The following is a 20,547-nucleotide window of genomic DNA, read 5'->3' on the forward strand; positions in this document are numbered from 1 at the left end:
CTTATGCCAGCTATACACACCAGGGTACTCTCTGCCAGCCATCTATTGCAATTGGGATGGGAGGAAATTAATTTTTTTCTTTGACCGTAAAGCTTCACTGAGCATCAGCTACAGCAGCCAGCTGTTGTCTTATCTGTATGAGTCTCTGCCACACACTTTGCTCTGAACCAGTGTGCTGTGAACTGGCATCTAGGCAGCAGCTCCAGGAGGAGAAGGGCTGTCCTATTCCATGCATCATGCTAGTCATTTTAAGGATGCCTATTGAGCCCCCGAAAACAATAAAAACCTGAAAATCAATCAATTGGTCCCACTGGACCAGACATAAGAGGCTGCTAGCATTTGGCATTCGTAAACAAAGCATTTGTGTAAGAGTGTAACATAAATCACCCAGCTGGAGCACGAGCCGCTAAATAGTAAAACATCACCTAACAAAGCTTCGAGGCAGATAATTTGTCTTGAAGAATTTTAATAATCGAGGTGCTCAAATCGGGCTGCACAGTGGCGCAGTTGGTAGAGCTGTTGCCTTGCAGCAAGAAGGTCCCGGGGTCTTTCTGCATGGAGTTTGCATGTTCTCCCTGTGCATGGTGGGTTCTCTCCGGGTTCTCTGGTTTCCTCCCACAGTCCAAAAACATGACTGTCAGGTTAATTGGTCTCTCTAAATTCTCCCTAGGTGTGTGTGTGTGTGTGAATGGTTGTGTGTCCTGTGTGTCTCTGTGTTGCCCTGCGACAGACTGGCGACCTGTCCAGGGTGAACCCCGCCTCTCGCCCGGAATGTAGCTGGAGAGGAACCAGCAACCCTTCTGACCCCATTAGGGACAAGGGTGTAATAAAATGGATGGATGGATGGATGGATGGGTGGAGGTACTCAAATTGTTCAAAGTATCTTTGCGTAAACTGTCAGCTTGTTGTTTCAAAGTTATCCACATGCAGTTTGGGTTAAAATTTATTAATTTTTATTTTTCAATTTGAGTTTCGGTTGCTGGTGTAATGATGGGAAGAAAATACAACAAACTGTGGTACTTAAAGGTTCAGAGTGTTTGTAAGAGCAGCACCCACAGTCTTTTTCCAAGCATGAAAAAACACTCAGGTGATTGCAAAAAACAAATAAACAAACAAATTACCCACACACTGCCAATTCCAAAGTGGGTCATTGGTGTGAACCTTCTGTAGTAATAGGCTGATAAAACATGGTGGGGGGAACCCTATCTGCTGCACTTTGGTGCTAAATTAAAATATTATATATATACATATGTATATATATGACAGAAAACAGTAAAAACCATGCAAGTCGGGCATGATAAATCATTTAGATGCTTTAGTAAATCCGTGATTAAAAAATTCAAAACACCCATTTGCTCAGAATGAAGTATTGGGAGCAAATACTACCTGGAAAAACATTGTATCTTTACAAGAGATTAGGTCCAGATGTGTCCATTTTTTTACAAAGTCAGTTATGCAATTGGGATTCTGTCTTGAGATCCGTTTTGTAAAGCAAATCTGCCCTGGCACACAGGCAACTAGCTTTGCTATATGACGGCCTGAATGCCATGACAGGACAAAATAAATATTAATCCTTGTTTGCATATGGATGAGAGGCACAATCCCAGGTAGAACAAAACTGTTTGTGTCTGTGGTTTCTCACCATAAGTGTTTTTTCCAATAAGAAAAAAAAAGAAAAGAAATCAAATGCAAAGTCTAAAGGTTTTTCTAACTTGATAAATAACTCTTCCTCTGTTCCAATGTTTGCGATTTCTCTGAGACGCAGACACATTTATGGCTAGAACAGAGAAGTCAATGTCAAAATTTTAAGGTCTAGCTTTGGGTTGTTGACACGGCGCGACCCATATGTATTCCTGTCAGCTTTCACACACAGCTGCACTCAAATCTGGCAACCAGCAAAGTCTGTTATAAACATATTGATGGATTCTACAGCGGCCAAAATAACCACAGGACCTCGCATTGTTACCTCCTGCTTTCTCCCACTGGAGTCCTCCCTCATGCTTGTTTAACTCATACATTTTAATTTATTGCTTTTGCATGAAACAGAAATGTGTGTAATCTGTAGCAGATCTGCATTTAATACAAAGGCTGAATTTGCAAAGAGAGAGTTAATGGAAATAGACCTGTTGGTGAATTATGCAGTAGATTTCTAATTAAAGAACACATATCAGCATATAACCAGAACACATGCAATTCTTAAAATTCTCAAATGTAAACACTATTTCTGTTACTTTTTTAAGCAGATATGGGACAGAAAACATAGTGGTTGTTTGACATATTGAAGACCTTTCTAATGCGAAAATGTTAAATATTTGTGCTCACGCAATCCTTTTTCTGTGACTGGCAACAATAAAAGAAGTACAGAGTGAACATTTTTAACGATCGTCTAAGCAGAAAATTCAACTGAGATTTGTGAAAGCAAAAAGATTTTGCTGCTTTCTTTTGTCTTGTTTTGTTTTTATTCATCTGCCAGTAGAGAATCTCTGTGGACATTTTCAGATTCTTAAATGGAACCAATAATCTGCCTCATCAAACTTTCTGCCTGTATCTTTATCCAAGATAATCAGAAACAGCAAAGTCATTTTTTTTAACATCTGAGGAAAAACAGCTTAAATAGATGCGGTAGGAGCAAGTTGATAGAATCTAACTGTAGATGGACTTGACATGACAGACGATTTCCTGAGAATAATATTTTGACAGCTAAATGAAAGTTTAATTCAACATTTTTAGCACAAATTACTCATTTACTGCAGAGATTGGGCTTGCCACAGAGCACTGTTAAATCCCTGTCTTGGTTGCCAGTTTGTTAGGTCTCCAAACAACTGCTCTCAGTCTTCTAACTATCACACTTTCTTGCATATTTCTCAACTTCAGGCATGAAAATGAATGGACCGAAACACGACTGCAATGGAAAAGTTGTACTTCGCCCTTTAAAAATGGAAACATGTCAGATGTTACTGTGTTCATCTCTATACAAATATTTTACATAATTTTTTCTGCTTTAAAGCCATAGCATGACTTTTCACCACTAGGCTCATTAATATAAAACATTTCTTTTGTTTAACTTTAAACAACAAAACATAGAATGTGAGTTGTTGCAGCTGTGTAAAGAATGGCGTGCACATGAACTGAAGCTAACCCTCACATTACAGCTATAATAGCCTTGCTCTGGTTTAATGATGAGTTACTCTGTGATTATTATTTAGCCTGCCTAAAATAACTTTTAAAACAGGTGCGGCGCTATCAGAGACTTATATTTGTGGACGCATTCCGGAGCAGACAAAGCTGCAGGTGTAAGGCTTTGAAAAGGAAAAGTGTACACAGCATAATCAGTCCTGAAGACGGATAGAGACAGCCAGGGGGAGAAACTGTTTGCACTAAATCTAATTAGCTTTGTTCTTTGATTCAGTCTTCATGGTGTTTGTTAAAGGCAGATTCTCAAAAAACAACATCCAGTTCACCACAGGGGCCATGCTCAGTTTGAATCTCTGCTTCAGTTTCCTTAGGGTTGATACTGAGCAAGCGGAAACATGAAAGATTCAATTATGGTTTCAGTGATTATATTTAATTATATCATGACTAATCATTTCAAGGAGCAAATGAGGTCACGGGAAGCCAATGCATTAGAAGGAACGTTGCAGACAGCGTCATTTCTTAATTAATTTTCCAACCTTCATCTTCTCTTTAAATAAAATGTGGTAAAGATTTACTGGTGGCTTAATGCAGGTAATAATTTAAGTGGCCCAACAGTAACAAATGAAAGACCTTCAACAGATTGATTTTCAGTTTGGTAATTAAAAGGTTTGATAGACAGAAATAAACACGGACAAGGAAGGTTATGATTAGGCCTGTAAAGATGTTGATAGTTTTCTTTTCTTTCGGGATCAAAGGCGGCTATATTTAAAAATCTGAATGTTGAGATGAAAAAGTGCAGAAATAAAGTTCAGAAATGAAGCAAGTCCAAGTTCAGACTTCCATGATTGAGTGAACTATAATATAATATATTTCTGTATAAAATCTCTTTATTATTCTCATGTATTGTAATTTTCTGAGAAATTTAATGTTGTATTTTCCATAAGCTATAACCCAAAATCTTAAAAATGAATCTAAATAAATGCTTGAAATTGTAGGGATTTTGTTGAGTGTTTTTCTGTGTTAGTGTAACTTCACTTAGAGAGAGGATCTTTGCAGGAGAGCTGTGATGGCTCTGTGCTGCCTGCACACCTGGGGTCAATCACCTCTTTAGGAGATTGGTGAATATAAAGAGCTACACGATGGTTGGATGCTGTGATTGCAGACTTCAGTTCTCCAGAAACCTCTAGTGATATTTTTTGTGACTTTTTATTGTAACTTTCTGTGAGTTTATGAGTTTCAAGTCACCATGTCTCTTGAGCTCCAACACTATGTTCACACTGCAGCCTAAAGAGACCTAAATCCATTTTTTGCCCTTATGCCGCCTGTATCGGATCTTTTCAAGACAGTCTGAACCACAGAGATCGGATTTTTACAAATGCGACCCAGGCCACTTTGATATGAGGTCTTGAATCCAATTCTCATCTTTTCAAATATGACTTGTGTCTTTACAGTCAATTCACATTCATCCAACCTCTACATCATTGATACTCGACAAATATCACGATGCTCCATCATAACACAAATGTATCACCAAAATCAAATCAAATCAAACTTTATTTGTATAGCACATTTCAGCAGCAAGGCATTTCAAAGTGCTTTACATCAAATCAAACACAGAAACACAATGCAACATAGAATCAACAATAAAAACACATCAAGTCAGATTCCGTCAACAAATGATTACGTTTCAAATACAACTCTAAACAAGTGGGTTTTTAGTTGAGATTTAAAGGAAGTCAGTGTTTCAGCTGTTTTACAGTTTTCTGGAAGTTTGTTCCAGATTTTTGGTGCATAGATGCTAAATGCCGCTTCTCCTCATTTGGTTCTGGTTCTGGGAGTGCAGAGCAGACCAGAACCAATCCCCAAAGCCTAATTTTTTGCTAATCTGGAAGCATGTCAGTGTCCTAACATAAGCAACGAAGAGGGCATGTGATGCGAGGAGGAGGAAACCTATCACATACCAAGAAGGCCATGCAAAATTAACCAAAAAGTGTTTTCAAGAGAGGGAGGGACCCAAAATAAATCTTGAAAGACCTGGCTATCGCCCTCTTTGTCCGGCTCTTATCCAAATTTAGCTCCACACACAACTAGAGGTTAATTCTTTTGACCCAGGACAAACTCTTTCCGCGTTATTAGGCATTTCTCCCGTTGACAGAAGCTTTCAAAGCCTGTTCGTTACAGAGCAAACATGTCAGAGAACGCACCAAGAATGCCAGCTATCCCAATGAGGCAGCAGCTTCCTGTAGGTGGTCGACATGAGTCAATCGTTTACTGGACCCTGAAAGTCTTTGATGAAGTTATAGATCCAAATGAAGGCAAGATTGTATTCACTTAAATAGTGAAAGAGCATTGTACTTGCAAAACTTTTTACTCGTTTCAGTTCCCTACTAAAAACATTATACATAATTAACCAACTAATAACTTAGAGATTGACATATCTTCAAGACTTACGCCATTTGGTACATTAGAACAATTAGGGAGATGAAAAGTTTTAAAAAATAAACTTGACTTCATGCCTGCTCAGTTATTATAATCATCCTGTGATCTGCAGCTGACCACTAAGAACGTGCTGAAAAGCTCAGTTCTGCAGTGAGGTCAACCTAAGCTGCTGTATTTGCACTTATTTATGTTGTGGAAATAATCCTCTGAAGTTATGAAGCTCTTAAAAGTTAGGTTTACTCTGGATGAAGTTTAGCTTGTTGCTTGCTTCAGCAAAACCAATTTTAAAGACATTTTTCAGTTCCTGTAAAAACTCAGACTAACAAGAGTAGTTAGAGGCTGTCCAGTGGTGAGATGTTTTTTCACAAAAGTACATTGACCACAACTGGGTAATAAATATTGAACCATATACATTCAGTAATAGGATTTTAAAAAGACTCACTGTAGAAAAAGCATAGTAATTCTTGCTCGTGTGTATTTAAGCCACAAGTCACTAATGTCAAAAATATGCAATTTTGCAATTGTGGTGTTTTTATTAAATAAGAAAGGCAATTAAAATCACAGGTGAATAGGTTTGCTCATGTGAACAACATGCCGCGCCATAGTCCTTCTAATACTTCCTTTCATCATCTTTGTGGTTTGAACCAGTGGCAACGTCAGTCGTTGATCGTATGACGCAAAAAAAGTGTTTCCGTAGCAGTTCTGCAAAATAATTACATTTGGATCGGATTTATTTAATTTCAAAACGTCAACTTGTGAAATTATATGGATAATGGAAACAAAGCTAACGACAACAAGTAGCGCAATGGCGCATCTTCAACTGTCTTAACTGCCATTAAAATATACCCTTATTTAACGCAAGAGTAAAAAAAACTTGTAGATATTGGATCAAGGTTCAGTACGAGGGCAGAGGAAAGATAATTGTTTTGAATAAAGAGGATCCAGTACCACAAGACTTTCTGCCAAACAGCTCACACCTGTGGCTGTGCTGCACTCACCATAACATGGTGACATGAAACAGAACACTCGGCTCGTTGTAATTTGAAAGTTATTTTACAAACCATTATCGTAAATTTCCCTTTGAGGACCCTTTCTTTAGTATCAGTTTATGATCCGCCAGTTGGCCCCCAGGGCAAGGGGAGCGGGAGGTGAGCCGAGCGTGCTCTCTGTGAGCTAAGTGGCAGCCTCGATGTGTCATGGGAAAGAAAACATGTCCCCTGTGGCCGGCCTGTTTAAGGTATCCCGTTTTTAAAGGCTGACTTCTCCCTTTAATGCCGACATCACAGGCTGGTCTGGCCCCCGAGCCAGTCACAAACAGGAAGTCTCTGCTAATCCTGGTGTTCCCTAATGACGCAGAGGAATTCTCAATATTCCTATTGTCTTCCTGCATATGCTTCCTTTAAACCTTTAGCTCTGAACCTTTCCAAGACCAGGGATTAAGACGCAAATGAAATCACAGCTTATGAATGAAAAAGATTTTTATATATCATCCAAGACATTTTGCGAATAAATGTGGACTCTGTGTTGTAATGACAAAAATACTCAATTTATTCCGAAGAAAAATTTTGTTGTCATAACTCAAATAATCGGCGTACCTTCAAGGAGTCATTTTGATTGGTGATACTGTGGACAGCTTCGCTGCACAGTAGAGCTGTTGCCTTGCAGCAAGAAGGTCCTAGGTTCAATTCCTGGCCCGGGCTTCTTTTGCATGGAGTTTGCATGTTCTCCCTGTGCATGGTGGGTTCTCTCCGGGTTCTCTGGCTTTCTCCCACAGTCCAAAAACATGACTGTCAGGTTAATTGGTCTCTCTAAATTCTCCCTAGGTGTGAGTGTGTGTGTGAATCGTTGTTTGTCCTGTATGTTTTCTGTGTTGCCCAGCGACAGACTGGCGACCTGTCCAGGGTGACCCCGCCTCTCGCCCGGAACGTAGCTGGAGATAGACACCAGCAACCCTCCTGACCCCATTAGGGACAAGGGTGAACAGAAAATGGATGGATACTGTGGACAGGAAGGATCTCTGGTAGCAGTCAGTCTTGCAACAAATTTGAAGAGGCCTCTGACTGAAGACTGCTGCTGTATCATAGTCTCATGCCTGCCATGTAATGCTGACAGCAAAATATCTGGAGACACAGACGCCATTCCACAATAACATGCCCTGGATAACACTATCAAGTTTTGGCTAACACTGCTAATCCACCTCATTTACTTTTGCCATTTTAAAGGCACACGTTTATAATGAAAACACAGCTAATGAGTTCTACTCCAACGGTCTACAAAGTCAGCATCTGATGCTGCTGTGCACATTTGGGATGTGGTGAAACTTTATATTTGCTTCAAGGATGTGTAGCTGACAAAGCTAACCTTGCCAATATGTAGATATGAACCAAAATCTCTGAGGAGTTTAATGAACACCTTGCTTAATCCACGGAACAGTTTATGAAAGCAATGTGTTCATAATTCTGTGGGCTGTAAGTGCAAATCCTTACGCTGGAGAAAAAAAAAGCTACTTCAGTTTCCTGTAAATGCTTTGTTTTATTTACCTGGAAACCAGATGTTCAGAAGAGAAACTGCAAGCTCTCAGACTGGAAGTAACAAAGCTGTCTGATAACCTGGGGCTGAGCAGACAAAGTGTTGGGCCGCAGCCTGGTGCGCCGTGAATGCTGATGCACAGATTACAGCCGGGTTTGTCATGGGTACAGTCCAGACCAGCTCTGCTCCTATCAGCATTATCCCAAAGCACTCAGGCGTGACATCTGCCAAGAGGCCTGCTGCAGGGTCCGGCCTCATCACCGGGAACACATCCAAGTCAAATATTGTTGCCCTCGCACACCGTGGGGCAGCGCCTTGTCACAACTCCTCTTTAACCAGGAGGTGATGTTTATGACAGCGCTTGGAAAACGAATTCCATGAAGACGAGGAACGGATAGAGGGTTCAACATACCACACACAGCCATGGACTTTGATTACAAGCTCAGAGGGTGGTGTCTTTGAGCTCTTCCTCTTCTCCATCGCGGCTTCCCTAGCGTGTTATCAGCTGTGGAAATGTCCGACGCAACTCTCTGAAGGAGCGGGATCAAAGTGGATGACATAAGCCAGCGCTGCTTTCAGAGGAAGGAGATAAATGCTCTGAGCAGGGTCTTTATCAAAGGCCTCCCTGTTTTAAGATCCTGATTAAAGTTGGGGGACCTTTCCCTTCCCCCAATCCCAGTGGACATAGGTGTTCAAACATGATTCTGTTTTAGTTGGCCTGCCGCTCCGCCAAGAAGCTCCCCCTTCGGGCCTTACCATGAGACTCCCGCAATTGCCGGCTGTCACACCGCAGCACAAGGGATCCACAGTATTTTTATTGAGTTTTTCAAAGCATGAATTACACTTCAGCTCAACCCTGAGAGGGGAAAGGAATAATAAAAACTGTGACTTTGTTTGATCTGATTTTGAGGCAGGGGAACAACAGAAAATATGGCCATGCGGTGTGAGAAAACATCAGCGTTCTACACAGCGACACAAATCATGTCAGGTTGTGCAAACAGGTTTATCTTTTTTCCCCTCATTTCCTGCGTTCTGTTGACTGATATCTGAATTATTTCTGTCAGACAAGTTGAGCAGATTTATTTTCTCCGTCAAATGGGATAAGACAAATGAGGCGGATTGCAGTATTACAATGAGTCGCCACTGGGATATCAGCTAAGCCAGATGGGAGCTGGAAACAGGATAGGAAGTAAGATAACTACATTTTGGCACAAACTTCTTGTTTTGATTATTTTTTTGTTGTACCCAGTAACTTTAGAGACAGTTAAAGCATAAAGATACATTCTGAGCACCCTGGGTCAGAGAAGATTTCCAAAATGATTTCTATTTAGTAAACAGCAGAATAGTAAGAGAGATGAAAGGGAGGAACTTTTAGGGTTTTCCTTCTATCAGCTCATCACAGGCGTTTGCTGGGATTTTGGTCCATTCCTCCAGACAGAACTGGTACAACAGACTCCTGGTTGGGGTGCTTCATGAACACACACTTTTTTGGTTCTGCCCAGTTTTTCATGGGTCACAGGTCAAACTTTCACTCCAAAACATTGACCTTCTAGTCCTTTGACTATTTCCTAACTAGTTTATGCCTATTGCTCATTGTCCAGTTGGAATACCCATTGATGTCCAAGCTTTCACTTCATGGCTGATGTCTTCACATATTGCTTCAATATTTCCACATAAGGCTCTTTCCTCATGAAGTCCTGAATCATCATGATGCGGCCACCCCCATACTTCAATTGGGATAGCGTTCTCAAATACCATCTCTCTCTCTGTAGTCCTTTTGAAAAATGGCTTCCTCCACATTGAGTGGCTTTTCAGCCCTGGACATGACATACTGTGGATAATGAAACTCTGAATGCCTTCAGTCAGCTTTTTCCCAAAGTTATTTGCTTTCATTCTGTGGTTGAAATGCAAATTTTGCACCAACACACGTTAATCTCTGAACCAGAGAAGTCAGCTCCTTCCTGAATGGTGCCTGAATCATGAACATTGACTTTTGCTTAGGCAAGCAAAGTTCTTTACATGTGCTCTGTAGCCTTTTCCACACTGATAGATGTCAGTAATGCGTAGATCTGGGCATCATCTATTGCTTTTGGAGCTACTCCAGCCTACTTCACATTGCCGGACAAATTCTGTTTAAATTATTTATTGGTTCTACAAGTCAGAAAGGATTCAGGCCAGGAAAATCGGACCATAAAAGTGTTTCATCATAATTTAAAAAGAGGAGTTTTCATTATACACAACCTAAAGTCCACTTTTAAGAGAAGAAAACTTCTAAGCTGCAGTTGGGAAGTATGCTGCCACACAGTCAGTACACCTCAAATTTGAAGCCCCCAAATCCTTTATTTTTCAATCCTCTATTTCTTACTGATAAATAATACTCCCAGGGTAAGAATTATGCATTTTCAGCACCTTGTTTCTTTGTGCTAGCTTTCAAGATTTCTCACAAGGATGCTGGCCAGAGTTTCTCAGTGAATTACATTTTAAAATAACCATGTCAGGCATTTCTGCTGAGGCATGAAACCACAAACATTGTCCAACTTGCACTCAGCATATTTTCTACATGCCTCCACTGTTCCTTTACTTAAGGTCTAGAAGTAAAACAGACATTAAACAAGAGAAAAGAGTAAAACAAGAAGCTGATTAACAGGCTTCTATCATGAAGTATTCAAAGAAAAATAACACAACAGTCAAAAGTTGATATTTTTATCAGCTTGGTCACCTATCTGGGAAAATATGAAGACGTATATGGAACATTTCTTCAAGATTATAAGTAACTTCAGCAGAAAATTAGTGATAAATTATTGGCACTCCTGCTTTGAAAAATTGCAGGGCAGTAGCCCTTGAAGACTGGAGTTGGAGACCCCTAATTTAATGGTTGCTATGGAGATTTGGTGACCACAAATGCCTCACTCCTGAAGTTTTCCTAAAAGTGGACCTCGGAGATTTTGATACTTCCAGTAACATTCTCCTGACCAACACCATTTCAACTCCTTAAAATGTATATTTGCCGTTTTGAAGAGTGATAAAACAGAGGGCTTTGTCTCTTTATATTAGACTCCAGTGAAATTTATTTAACTACAGCTTAAATCCCAAGAAATTACAATAAATTTAAAAGTATGAATTATAAAATGCAGATCTTTTTCTGCACTAAATAAGTATTACTTAATTAAAAAATATAGGTATTACACATATTAATTGTAGGTTTTGTCAAATGTGGAGGGTGCTGCGAATAAATACATAAAATGAAATGGCATGGCATAAAATCAAGTCACAATTGACGTGAAGTCTATTTCAGCGCAGTATGTTTGTAACCGGCTTAAGCTTCCAGCGTTTGCTAATAAACTTTAACCATCTGTGTTTCTCTCCTCCAAGAAAGTCACACACATGTTAATGTGTATTACAATTACATGGAAATATGCAAAGAATCCGACCTGTCTACATTTCAGAAGCTTGAAAGTTTAAACCATGAGCTCAAATCTTTGGCATTTGGTGCAACTGAGAGCCGGGAAGAAAAAAGACAGACCAACATTGACCTGAAGAGAAACTGTCCATCAACAACAGCTGGTCTCATAGGATACGGACCTAAAACACAAACTCCTGCACTTGCTCTTGGATTGACGGGAAGCAAGGGAGGGGAGGCAGTAACTGGGCCAAAGACCGGGGATGGACGATCCAGTAGCTGAAGGCTACATGCACAGGACGGTCCTGGAAGACATGTGCACAGCGCTATGTAGGAGAGATGCTGTCCAGTATTTACTCAGGTGGAATAATACAGCAAAGCAGTCCAGTAGTGATAAAACAAGAAGGATTCTGAAGAATGCGCTCCATATGCGGCTAACAGCCGATCCGGTTAAGCTTAATTCCAAGTTTGGGTATCGATGTTTTCACCATAAATGAATTCCTTCAACATTTGCAGGGAGAACTTATTAATCCAAATAATTAACAGGAGAGTTCTGAAACATAAAAAAAACACCATCTGAGAAAAAAAAAAAAAAAAAAAAAGTCTGAGGGTGAAGGCCGACACAGTGAGTGGAGCAGCAGAAAATGCTTCAAGACATACCTTAGAGCCCAGTTTCACATGTTCCCCATAGGCTGGTGGCTCACATTACTTTAAAGTAGCAGATTCTGAGCAGCTGTTGACAAGCTCAGACACTTGGCTAAGCTGCACGTCACCTTGAGGAATAATCATGTTCAAAACGTCCTCTGTCTCCGTTCCTTTTAAATTAAACATGAGCAGCTCGGTCAGGTTCTTTGTGACGGTCAACCGTTTTAAATTTGTTGTGGAAACAAAATCAATAGGAGTAAAAAATGGGATTTTACTGAAGCAATTCAACAGTTTTCTCAAAGAAAAACAAAACCATCCATGAGTTTTTCTTATTATGAGCAACACGACTTTCTAAATTACACAACGTCTGGGATCCATAGCAATTTAGATAATGTGCTTTCTTCTCTGTAATGCACTGCAGTATTAAGATGTGTGTGGATGCATCTGAGCATGTAACAGCACAGAGTAGATGAATCTTTCAAGTTTAATTCCATCGACGTAACCCTTGGCTTCCCTTCCCAACAGGCAGCCAAGTAGAAGAAATATCCAGACAGAAACTGGAACAATTTAATCGCTGGTGTCAGAAATATGGGAGATAGAAAAAATGTAAACAAAAGCAGTCAATACTATATGACTTTACCGGCCAAACAGCTGCTTCTCAATGGGAAGACATAAATAAACAAAAATGAGCGATCTGAAAGCCTGAGTTTAACGTGTGTTGCTTTCGGCTCTGTGTCAGCCTCTGTGGATTTGAAAACAAATTTATCACTGAACTTTCAACGCAGCGTGTTGGTTTCTAAACTTTGAGATGATGTAATAAAAGCTCCATAAGGCAGGTGCACATTCCTGTAGCGACACACAATCAGGTAGCATTCAGCTGAAATCTTCCACCTGCCTTAATATTTTCCCCACATGCCTTTCCATCGACTGATGGAGTGAAAACATACCGAGGTCAGGGTTCAACAAGAGAATGAGTGAAAAATCTGAAATAAGAATACATTAAGTCTGGATGTGTGTTTGGTTTGTCTTGTCCTGGCTACTGTTGTTACATGATAGAGCAGCGTCTCTTCAGGACATCTGCAGCCAGGTTAGACAAAGCTGTATTTTTTAAGCAATGCACAAAAGGTTGTTTTTTTCTGCTTATCCAGATCATTGAAATCCAGATGAACCGATCAGGCCTTTCCTGACCAGTACCAGTTCTGGTTTCTGTTGGGTATTATTACCCCTTTGTACTCGGCGTCACGCTCTTCAGAAAGCAGTACACTCTACCATGAGGGATATCAAAACTGCTGCTGGTAAAATACAATCAAATGCCACATTATGGAGAAGGTGCACATCTAATCATTAGTAACCATGCACAAAAAACAGCTGGTAAGCATCTAGACTTTTATACACTTTAAGTTTGCTCTGTAGCAAATAGCAAATTAATGCAGATTTGATCAAATTAATAGACGAGTCAGAAGGGAAAAGGTACCGGTCGGTTTCTAAGTTAACTATTCCCACTTTTTTATGGGACTCATACTTGTTGAGTCATGACTTCATCAAGTAGAAGCCATCATGGTCCCTTGTGTGATCGTGTGACGTAGTTGCTAAGAGTTAATAAAGTATTTCTAAGACCCTTAAGAGATTCAACCCAGCTGCTTTCTATGTATATAGATGGAGGAGAAGTAGCAGATAATGGTAAAGAAGAGAGGATGTGAAGGAAAATCTGAAGGTAAGTATTTTCATGTACTCGGCCTCACTCAGTCAAAACCTTTACTGAATTGCCTTTGGCTCCAATTACAGCTGCAAGTCTTTTGTCTCTACCAGTTTTGCACATCTGAAGAAAAGTTTTGCCAGTTACGCTTTCAAAATACCTCAAAGTCAGATGGAATGGAAGGAATCTGTGAACTCAAATTTCTATTCTTCCCACAGATTCTCATTTTGATATAAATCTGGACTTTGACTGGGCCATTCTGACACAAGAATATGTTTTGATCTTAACCAATCCATTGTAGCTGTGACTGTATGTTTAGGCCCATTGAGCTAATTCGAGATCAATCTGGATTTATACTGATACTATTACATGCAATTGGACTCTATTTACTGTTATTGAAGGCATTTGGATCTTAGGCGTGCGACTCAGAGAGCGTTACAACTGAAGAAAACTGAAAAAGAAAAGTGTAAAACATTGATTTATCTTTTATTCCTGGATATTTCTCAGCTCAGATATTTCTTAATGTGTGTCAGATGGAGTCAAGTTGTGGAGCTAAAAAGAAAAATACATGCTGATTAGGTCAGATCTCAGATATCACAATGGTTCCTTCTTGGGACAAAAAGTCCTTTTTGTCCCCCTGATAGTTGGTTCCAAACTGTTGAGGCCTTCACCCCACCTCTCCTCCACTCAGTGACACCATTCAAGTCAAGGTCATACGATAGCCCTGCAGGACTCTTTCCTTTCTAAAGGTTGTCCACCTTGGTCCTGCTGCTTTGAAATCAAACTTGCCATTGTTGTTTTTACTGCCCATGACAAGGACAAAGGGACTGGGCAGCGAGGACACACACACGGCTTGAAATGCAATAGGGCTGGGAATTCCTCTTTAATTTCAATGCTATACTTGATCTCTGAGCTGCATGACTGACCACCTTATTATCTATAGCGACAGGAGCTTATCAATACAGAATTCGCTGGGTCCACAGACCAAAGACAAACACATCCTTTATACTGGATGTCCCCTCTGGGCATGAGACTCGCTGCACAGACCAACCAGTTAAATTCCACAACTAAGAGTAGGAGACGGAAAATTATTTGTGGACATTTAGACTGGCTTAAGTAAATAGTAAAAATAATTTATCAGTAAGAATTTAGTTTATATTAAATGCTTACATTGTTAACTTAATTTATCTGAAAAAATTTACATTCATGCAGAATATGTGAAAGTATATTAAAACTTTAGAGAGTAACTTTTATAAATTTTTAAAAATTTTTTACAAATGTGAAATTTGTATCCTGTTTAAAATGATCATCATGTTGTGACAAGATAAGATCTGTGAAATCATGGAGATCCATTGCCTTCTCCCAGTGCTGCCAGTAACTGCAGAGATGCACCAGTCAATCAGAAACAACCAATCACAGCCAGGAGGCGGGTCTTAGCGCTGTCAATCACTCTCAGGCTCTTTGCTAAGCTGCAGTTGGTTCAGAACAACATATTCCACCGGCCACCAATGCTAAGGCTAGTTAGCATGGCCCGTGATTATGGCAGATAAATTATTTTCCTAGAAATTGTACATCTGAGTGTCATACATGAGGATGATTGACAGCGCTAAGACCTTCCTCCTCACTCTGAGAGGTGGATTTCTTAAGACAGCAATTGCAGCTCAAAGAGGAGGTGAAGAAGCTAAATTTGATCTGTCTTGTATCATAATGTCGTGGTGATGGTTTTAATAAATATGGGAAAAACGTCTTTGCAAAAGTTACATACTGCAGCTTTAAGTTAAATGTGATTTGTTGTCATAAATATTTAATAGGCATGACCAAAAATATAATTTTTGTCATTTTGAAAAATAATCTGCTTCTATCTTATTTAATTTAAATCACACATGGTCTGTGAAATCAAATCAGAGGCCATGTGTGATTTTAGTACATGATGCTGAATAACCAAAGAAACCTGATGTACCACCGACAGCTTTCATTTACCTTTTAAATGTGTGTTGTAGTCTTTATGCAGATTATGCAAGGGCTTCCATTGCATCACATACCGGCAAAGTTAATGTTCTCCTGGATTAGTAACTTGTTCAGTCTAATTCTATGCTTTGTGCATATCATGACTGAGATGTCAAACTTTGTTATTTATTTTACATTTTATTTAGAATTGTATATTGCACTTTCTGAACCATTTGAAAGGTTTGTTGCAGTTTATTTTAACATGTTTCATTAAGGTAGCCAATATATTGTTTTTGTCAGTTTATTATTTATTTTACACTCCTAACTGCACTGACTGATTAAATGAAAGTTGTAATTGTTTGACCAAACTTGTGAAGTTATTGATGTATTTAAATGTGCTGCACAGGTACAGAGTTATCAAATACATTTGAAATTCAGAACATTTATGTCTGTTTAAAAACAGAAACGTTTTAAGTCAGTTCAGCACCGTTTTTCTGTATCAGATCAATGTAGGGCGATATTAAACCTCAGACATCGGTATCGGAATCGGAAGTGGAAAAAAAAGTGGATCTGTGCATCCCAAAGGAAAACAAGGCTAGATCACAAACTGAAAGGACGAACTTAAAGGGGCAGCATTTTACCCGTGTAAATGGGGTTTCTGATCCAAAATTTCTGGTTAAAACAAGGTACAGATAAAAAAGTATAAATTTTGGGTTGACCATGAACAGCTGTGGTTTGTGTAGGTTGTGCAAACACTACACAACCTACGCAACCAAATTAAGCAGAGTTTGGAGACAAACGGTGACCTTCACTGCTTCATCACTGAATACCTTTAAGTTTCCGTTCTCCGTCCTGATCAACTGCTGTCAACCAGGGAAGAGGGAAAGTGTTGGCACCACACCTCCAGCTTTAAATGTGAACTATCCAACAATGGACACCCTCAGGCATCCTGTCCAGGTGTGACCTGGATTTGATTAAAAGAATGCCTTACCCAGCGCAAATAAAGCCAAAAGCTGCCCAGGTGCAGCTTTTGTTTGTTTAGCGACTCCTACCAGGGAAGCAGCTTTTGCAACAGGCCCTGAGAAGTCAACGCACAATAAAGGGCAGACTCTGAAAGCTCGTCCACACCAAACCTGACTCCTCACTGGAAAGCAAAAACACAAAATACATTCAGGCTGTAAGTTTGAATGATTTCATGGAGTTTAATTACTATTCTCAAGAGAAGCGACCAGATGGGACACCATACAAAGAGTTCTTTCAATCTTTTGTAAGTCATAAAGACGCCTAACAATTGTATTAACACGTGTAGTTTCAACCTGACTCTGAATGCTGAGACTGACTTAAAGGAGCAACAAAACAGAAGCTCTCCGATGGAGGAGGAGGAAAATGACTTATTGATTAAAAGAAATGAACACAATAAGAATCATTTTTGCCAAATATAATTTTAACCAGTAACAACCTTCCACTGACAAAGCCAAAACAAGACAGCTCAAGCCACAATCTTAACTTCTTTAAGATAATACAGTAGTTCTGAATAAAAAAATAATAATTGTTGAACTTTATCACCTTTTATCTTGTAAAGTTAGTAAATATAATTTACAAAACAACAGCATCTTAAAAACCAAGGAACCTTCAGACAGGTGTAGAGGTTTAAAGCAGCACTAGCTTCTAAAATTATGTTCCAAGTTTTGAACATCTCCCATATCAGAGAACACTTAGGCTGGCAGAGAAGAGCAGTGTGCAAAAAAAACAGCCAAGAGGTCTGTGGTAGGTAACTCTGGAGGAGCTGCAGAGATCCACAATTATTTGTCACCATCTTGTATTACTTCATCATGCCATTAAGTCAGCAAAATGAGGGGGGAAGTGACAACCAATAGTTCAACATCTGCAATCTCACTGAAAGTTTGTAATTTTAACATGACAAAATGGAAAATTGTTGAAGGAGTGAATATTTTTACAAGGTGTTGAGTGTGCTAAAAACCTTTTTCCCTTTCTTTTGTTTTAAAACCAGTTAGTGCATCCATCAATGTGCAATTCACAGTGCTATGAATGAGATACCTAAAGAAACAAAAATGTGCAAACATTAAAAAGATAGTATGGAAAGTGGAAGCATGTGTCGGAAAAACGACTGCTTCCTATTAGAGTGCAAAAATGTGCAGATATGAGGAGCTGGAATGTGTTAGCATGAAGGATCCTTTGGTTCAAGGAGGACAGCAGATAGGAGCTTATGTCATGTTTTTAATATGCTTTTAAAAAACTGGAAGAAAAGAGAGGGATCTTTAAAATGCTGGGTGGTCTTACTATCAAATTAAAGATAAACATGGCTACCCCGACCATTTTATAAAGTGGATTCTGAGTGGAGAGAAAAAAAAATTACTGTTACTCAACTTCTTCATAAATCATAATTGCTTGCAATTTGTTGCAGCTGTTACAATGCAAACAGAACATGTTTTACATATGTATAAACATCACTTTGATATATGCCTACTGGCAAATTGCAATTAAAATTTCACAAACTATTCCTGCTGCACAAAATAAATGCCTGAAACAAGATATGGCACGCCTGCACACATGTGCAAGCGCTGCCTGGAATACATCTGTCTAATGTAAATATACCAACGAGGTCAAGCCTCGTCAAACTGCATTAAGATTACCTGTTACACAAACAGTTTCAAAGAGAAGAAGCATTAAGTGGACAAATGTGGCTTTAACTTTAAACGAATGGGGCTCAAAGGAAAACAAGCATCTTCCAGATCCAATTTTTCAACCAAGAAAGTTCCAACAAGCTGGAAAAATATTGTGTCAGCAGAGTAAGGTTGGTGATACACAATGCAATAACTGGCTTGTTTTTTATTTTCTGCAATGCTTATCCTCTAATCATTTAACTTAAATGTATCTCTAAAGAATTAAAACAGAAACTCTTTAAGTTTGTAAGTGTTAATTTTTCCACAGTAAAGATGCCGGGGGAATCCTTTGGTATTCCCCCGGCATCTAATAGCTGCTAAGCCTGCAGGGTCGGGTAAATGGAGGTGAAACAAAACTCCACTCTTTTTTAACTCCCGCATCTTGGGAGTGAATCATTTGAAGTCCATCAGCACTGATGCAGTGTAAAGAACAGCGCTCTTCACAACATGCACAATCGTTCATCGCCCCAAGTCAAAACTAAGATCAACCTGATTACCACCAAAGCGTTTCTCCCCCAGATATTCTTAAATTCTCTGAACATTTTCCTCCAAATATGAATATAAAAAAAATCCACATCCCTGGACAGATTTTACACACAAACTTTGTTATTCGGAGAGGATCTTTGAAGAAGGATTTTCTGGCTCAGTGTATTGGAGTGTGGACATTTATCAGAACTGCTTCCCCCTCTGTTGCAGGCTGCCCCACTGTCCACTGCAGGCCAAACTATCAACCCATCAGCAGCACCTGGACAATCTCTCAGTAGCATCCCTCAGAAGGCCTTAATGGTCCATAAACTTTTTATCATATGATTTTGATTAATGGTGAAAGCTCAGAGGAATCTGTTTGGATAAAACATCTGCTTTGAGTCCAGATTTTACTAAGACCTGAAGTCAAAATTTAAGATCTTCACATTATTTTCTTACAACTTGCTCAACTAAACAGCTACTTATTGAAAGCAGAATCACATAATAAGCTAAATCAAATCAAATCAAATCAAACTTTATTTGTATAGCACCAAAAATTATCTGACTAATCCCAACGACATTGAAGCTGAGTTCAAATTCAACTAACAGCTTTTCTTTACAGGACAACAGAAGGACAGCCATGTCCAACCTGCTGATATATTTTCATATACATGCTTAGAAATACTTGTGTTCTTCATAAAGAACCCATGAAAGCATGCAAACGCCATGCAGAAAGGTCTTAAAATTAAATTTTTGCAAAATCATTTTGTCAAACTTTTGAGAGGAAGTTGCACACAGTAGCATTGGGTTCAAATCCAGGTGGAGAAAGTTGAACCACGAATAGCTTATGATGGTGGGGGTGCCATGGCAGACCCCGGCCTATTCATGGTTCAGTTTATGTGGATTCACATATTTGCTGATTTGTTTTCAAAGAGTGTGTCAAAAAAATTTGAAAGAAAATGCAAGTTTGAAAGCTGAAACAACTGAGTAAACTAACAGCGTGTCAAACCAGCTACTTGACACACTGTTGGTTGGTATTTGCAAACCAGCCAATCCAAAAGTGCCATTTATTTTCCTTACTGCTGATTGGTTGTAGAGTGGAGATTAAGAAGACTGTGAATGTTGGCTTCTGTGGTAGAACCAAGACTGTTTTCACTGTACGTATTAATGCATGCTAAAGTATATGTGGTGTTTGACACAGAAAGTTTCCAGCATTTTTAAAGAGCGCCTGAACATTTGTGGATTTTACCTATCCATCGATGGTTGTGGTTCCTAAACCGCCAGGAATCCCAAGAGTTTGCTGTGGAATCGTAGTGCTTATTACACGTTCAGGGTGAACTTTGAGGCTTTTATTCTGTGCAATCAGTTCAACAGAAGAGGAGTAACAAAACTAGGCAGTAAAAAATGTCTACATTGTGAAGTTCAGCCATTCTTATAATATTTTGTAAAAACACACATAATTGTTTTTTTAGACACAGTTTTTTCCAATATTTATAAAGATGATAAACTTGAAAAGGAGATAAAAGGAAGTTTTTAAACCTTATTTAACACCTTTAAAGGTGTTTGAAGAGCAACTCTAATTAGGTGATGTGGAGTAAAATCATTTA

General features: G+C 39.2%; 1 protein-coding gene across 6 annotated transcripts in view; it reads right to left on the reverse strand.

The window, feature by feature from the left end:
* Window positions 1-20,547, reverse strand: part of cfap299 (cilia and flagella associated protein 299) — a 71,372-nt gene that overhangs the window by 35,746 nt on the left and 15,079 nt on the right. The window lies entirely within an intron of this gene.

The sequence above is a fragment of the Gambusia affinis genome, linkage group LG03 (assembly GCF_019740435.1).
Source record: "Gambusia affinis linkage group LG03, SWU_Gaff_1.0, whole genome shotgun sequence".
NCBI classification, from domain to species: Eukaryota; Metazoa; Chordata; class Actinopteri; order Cyprinodontiformes; family Poeciliidae; genus Gambusia; species Gambusia affinis.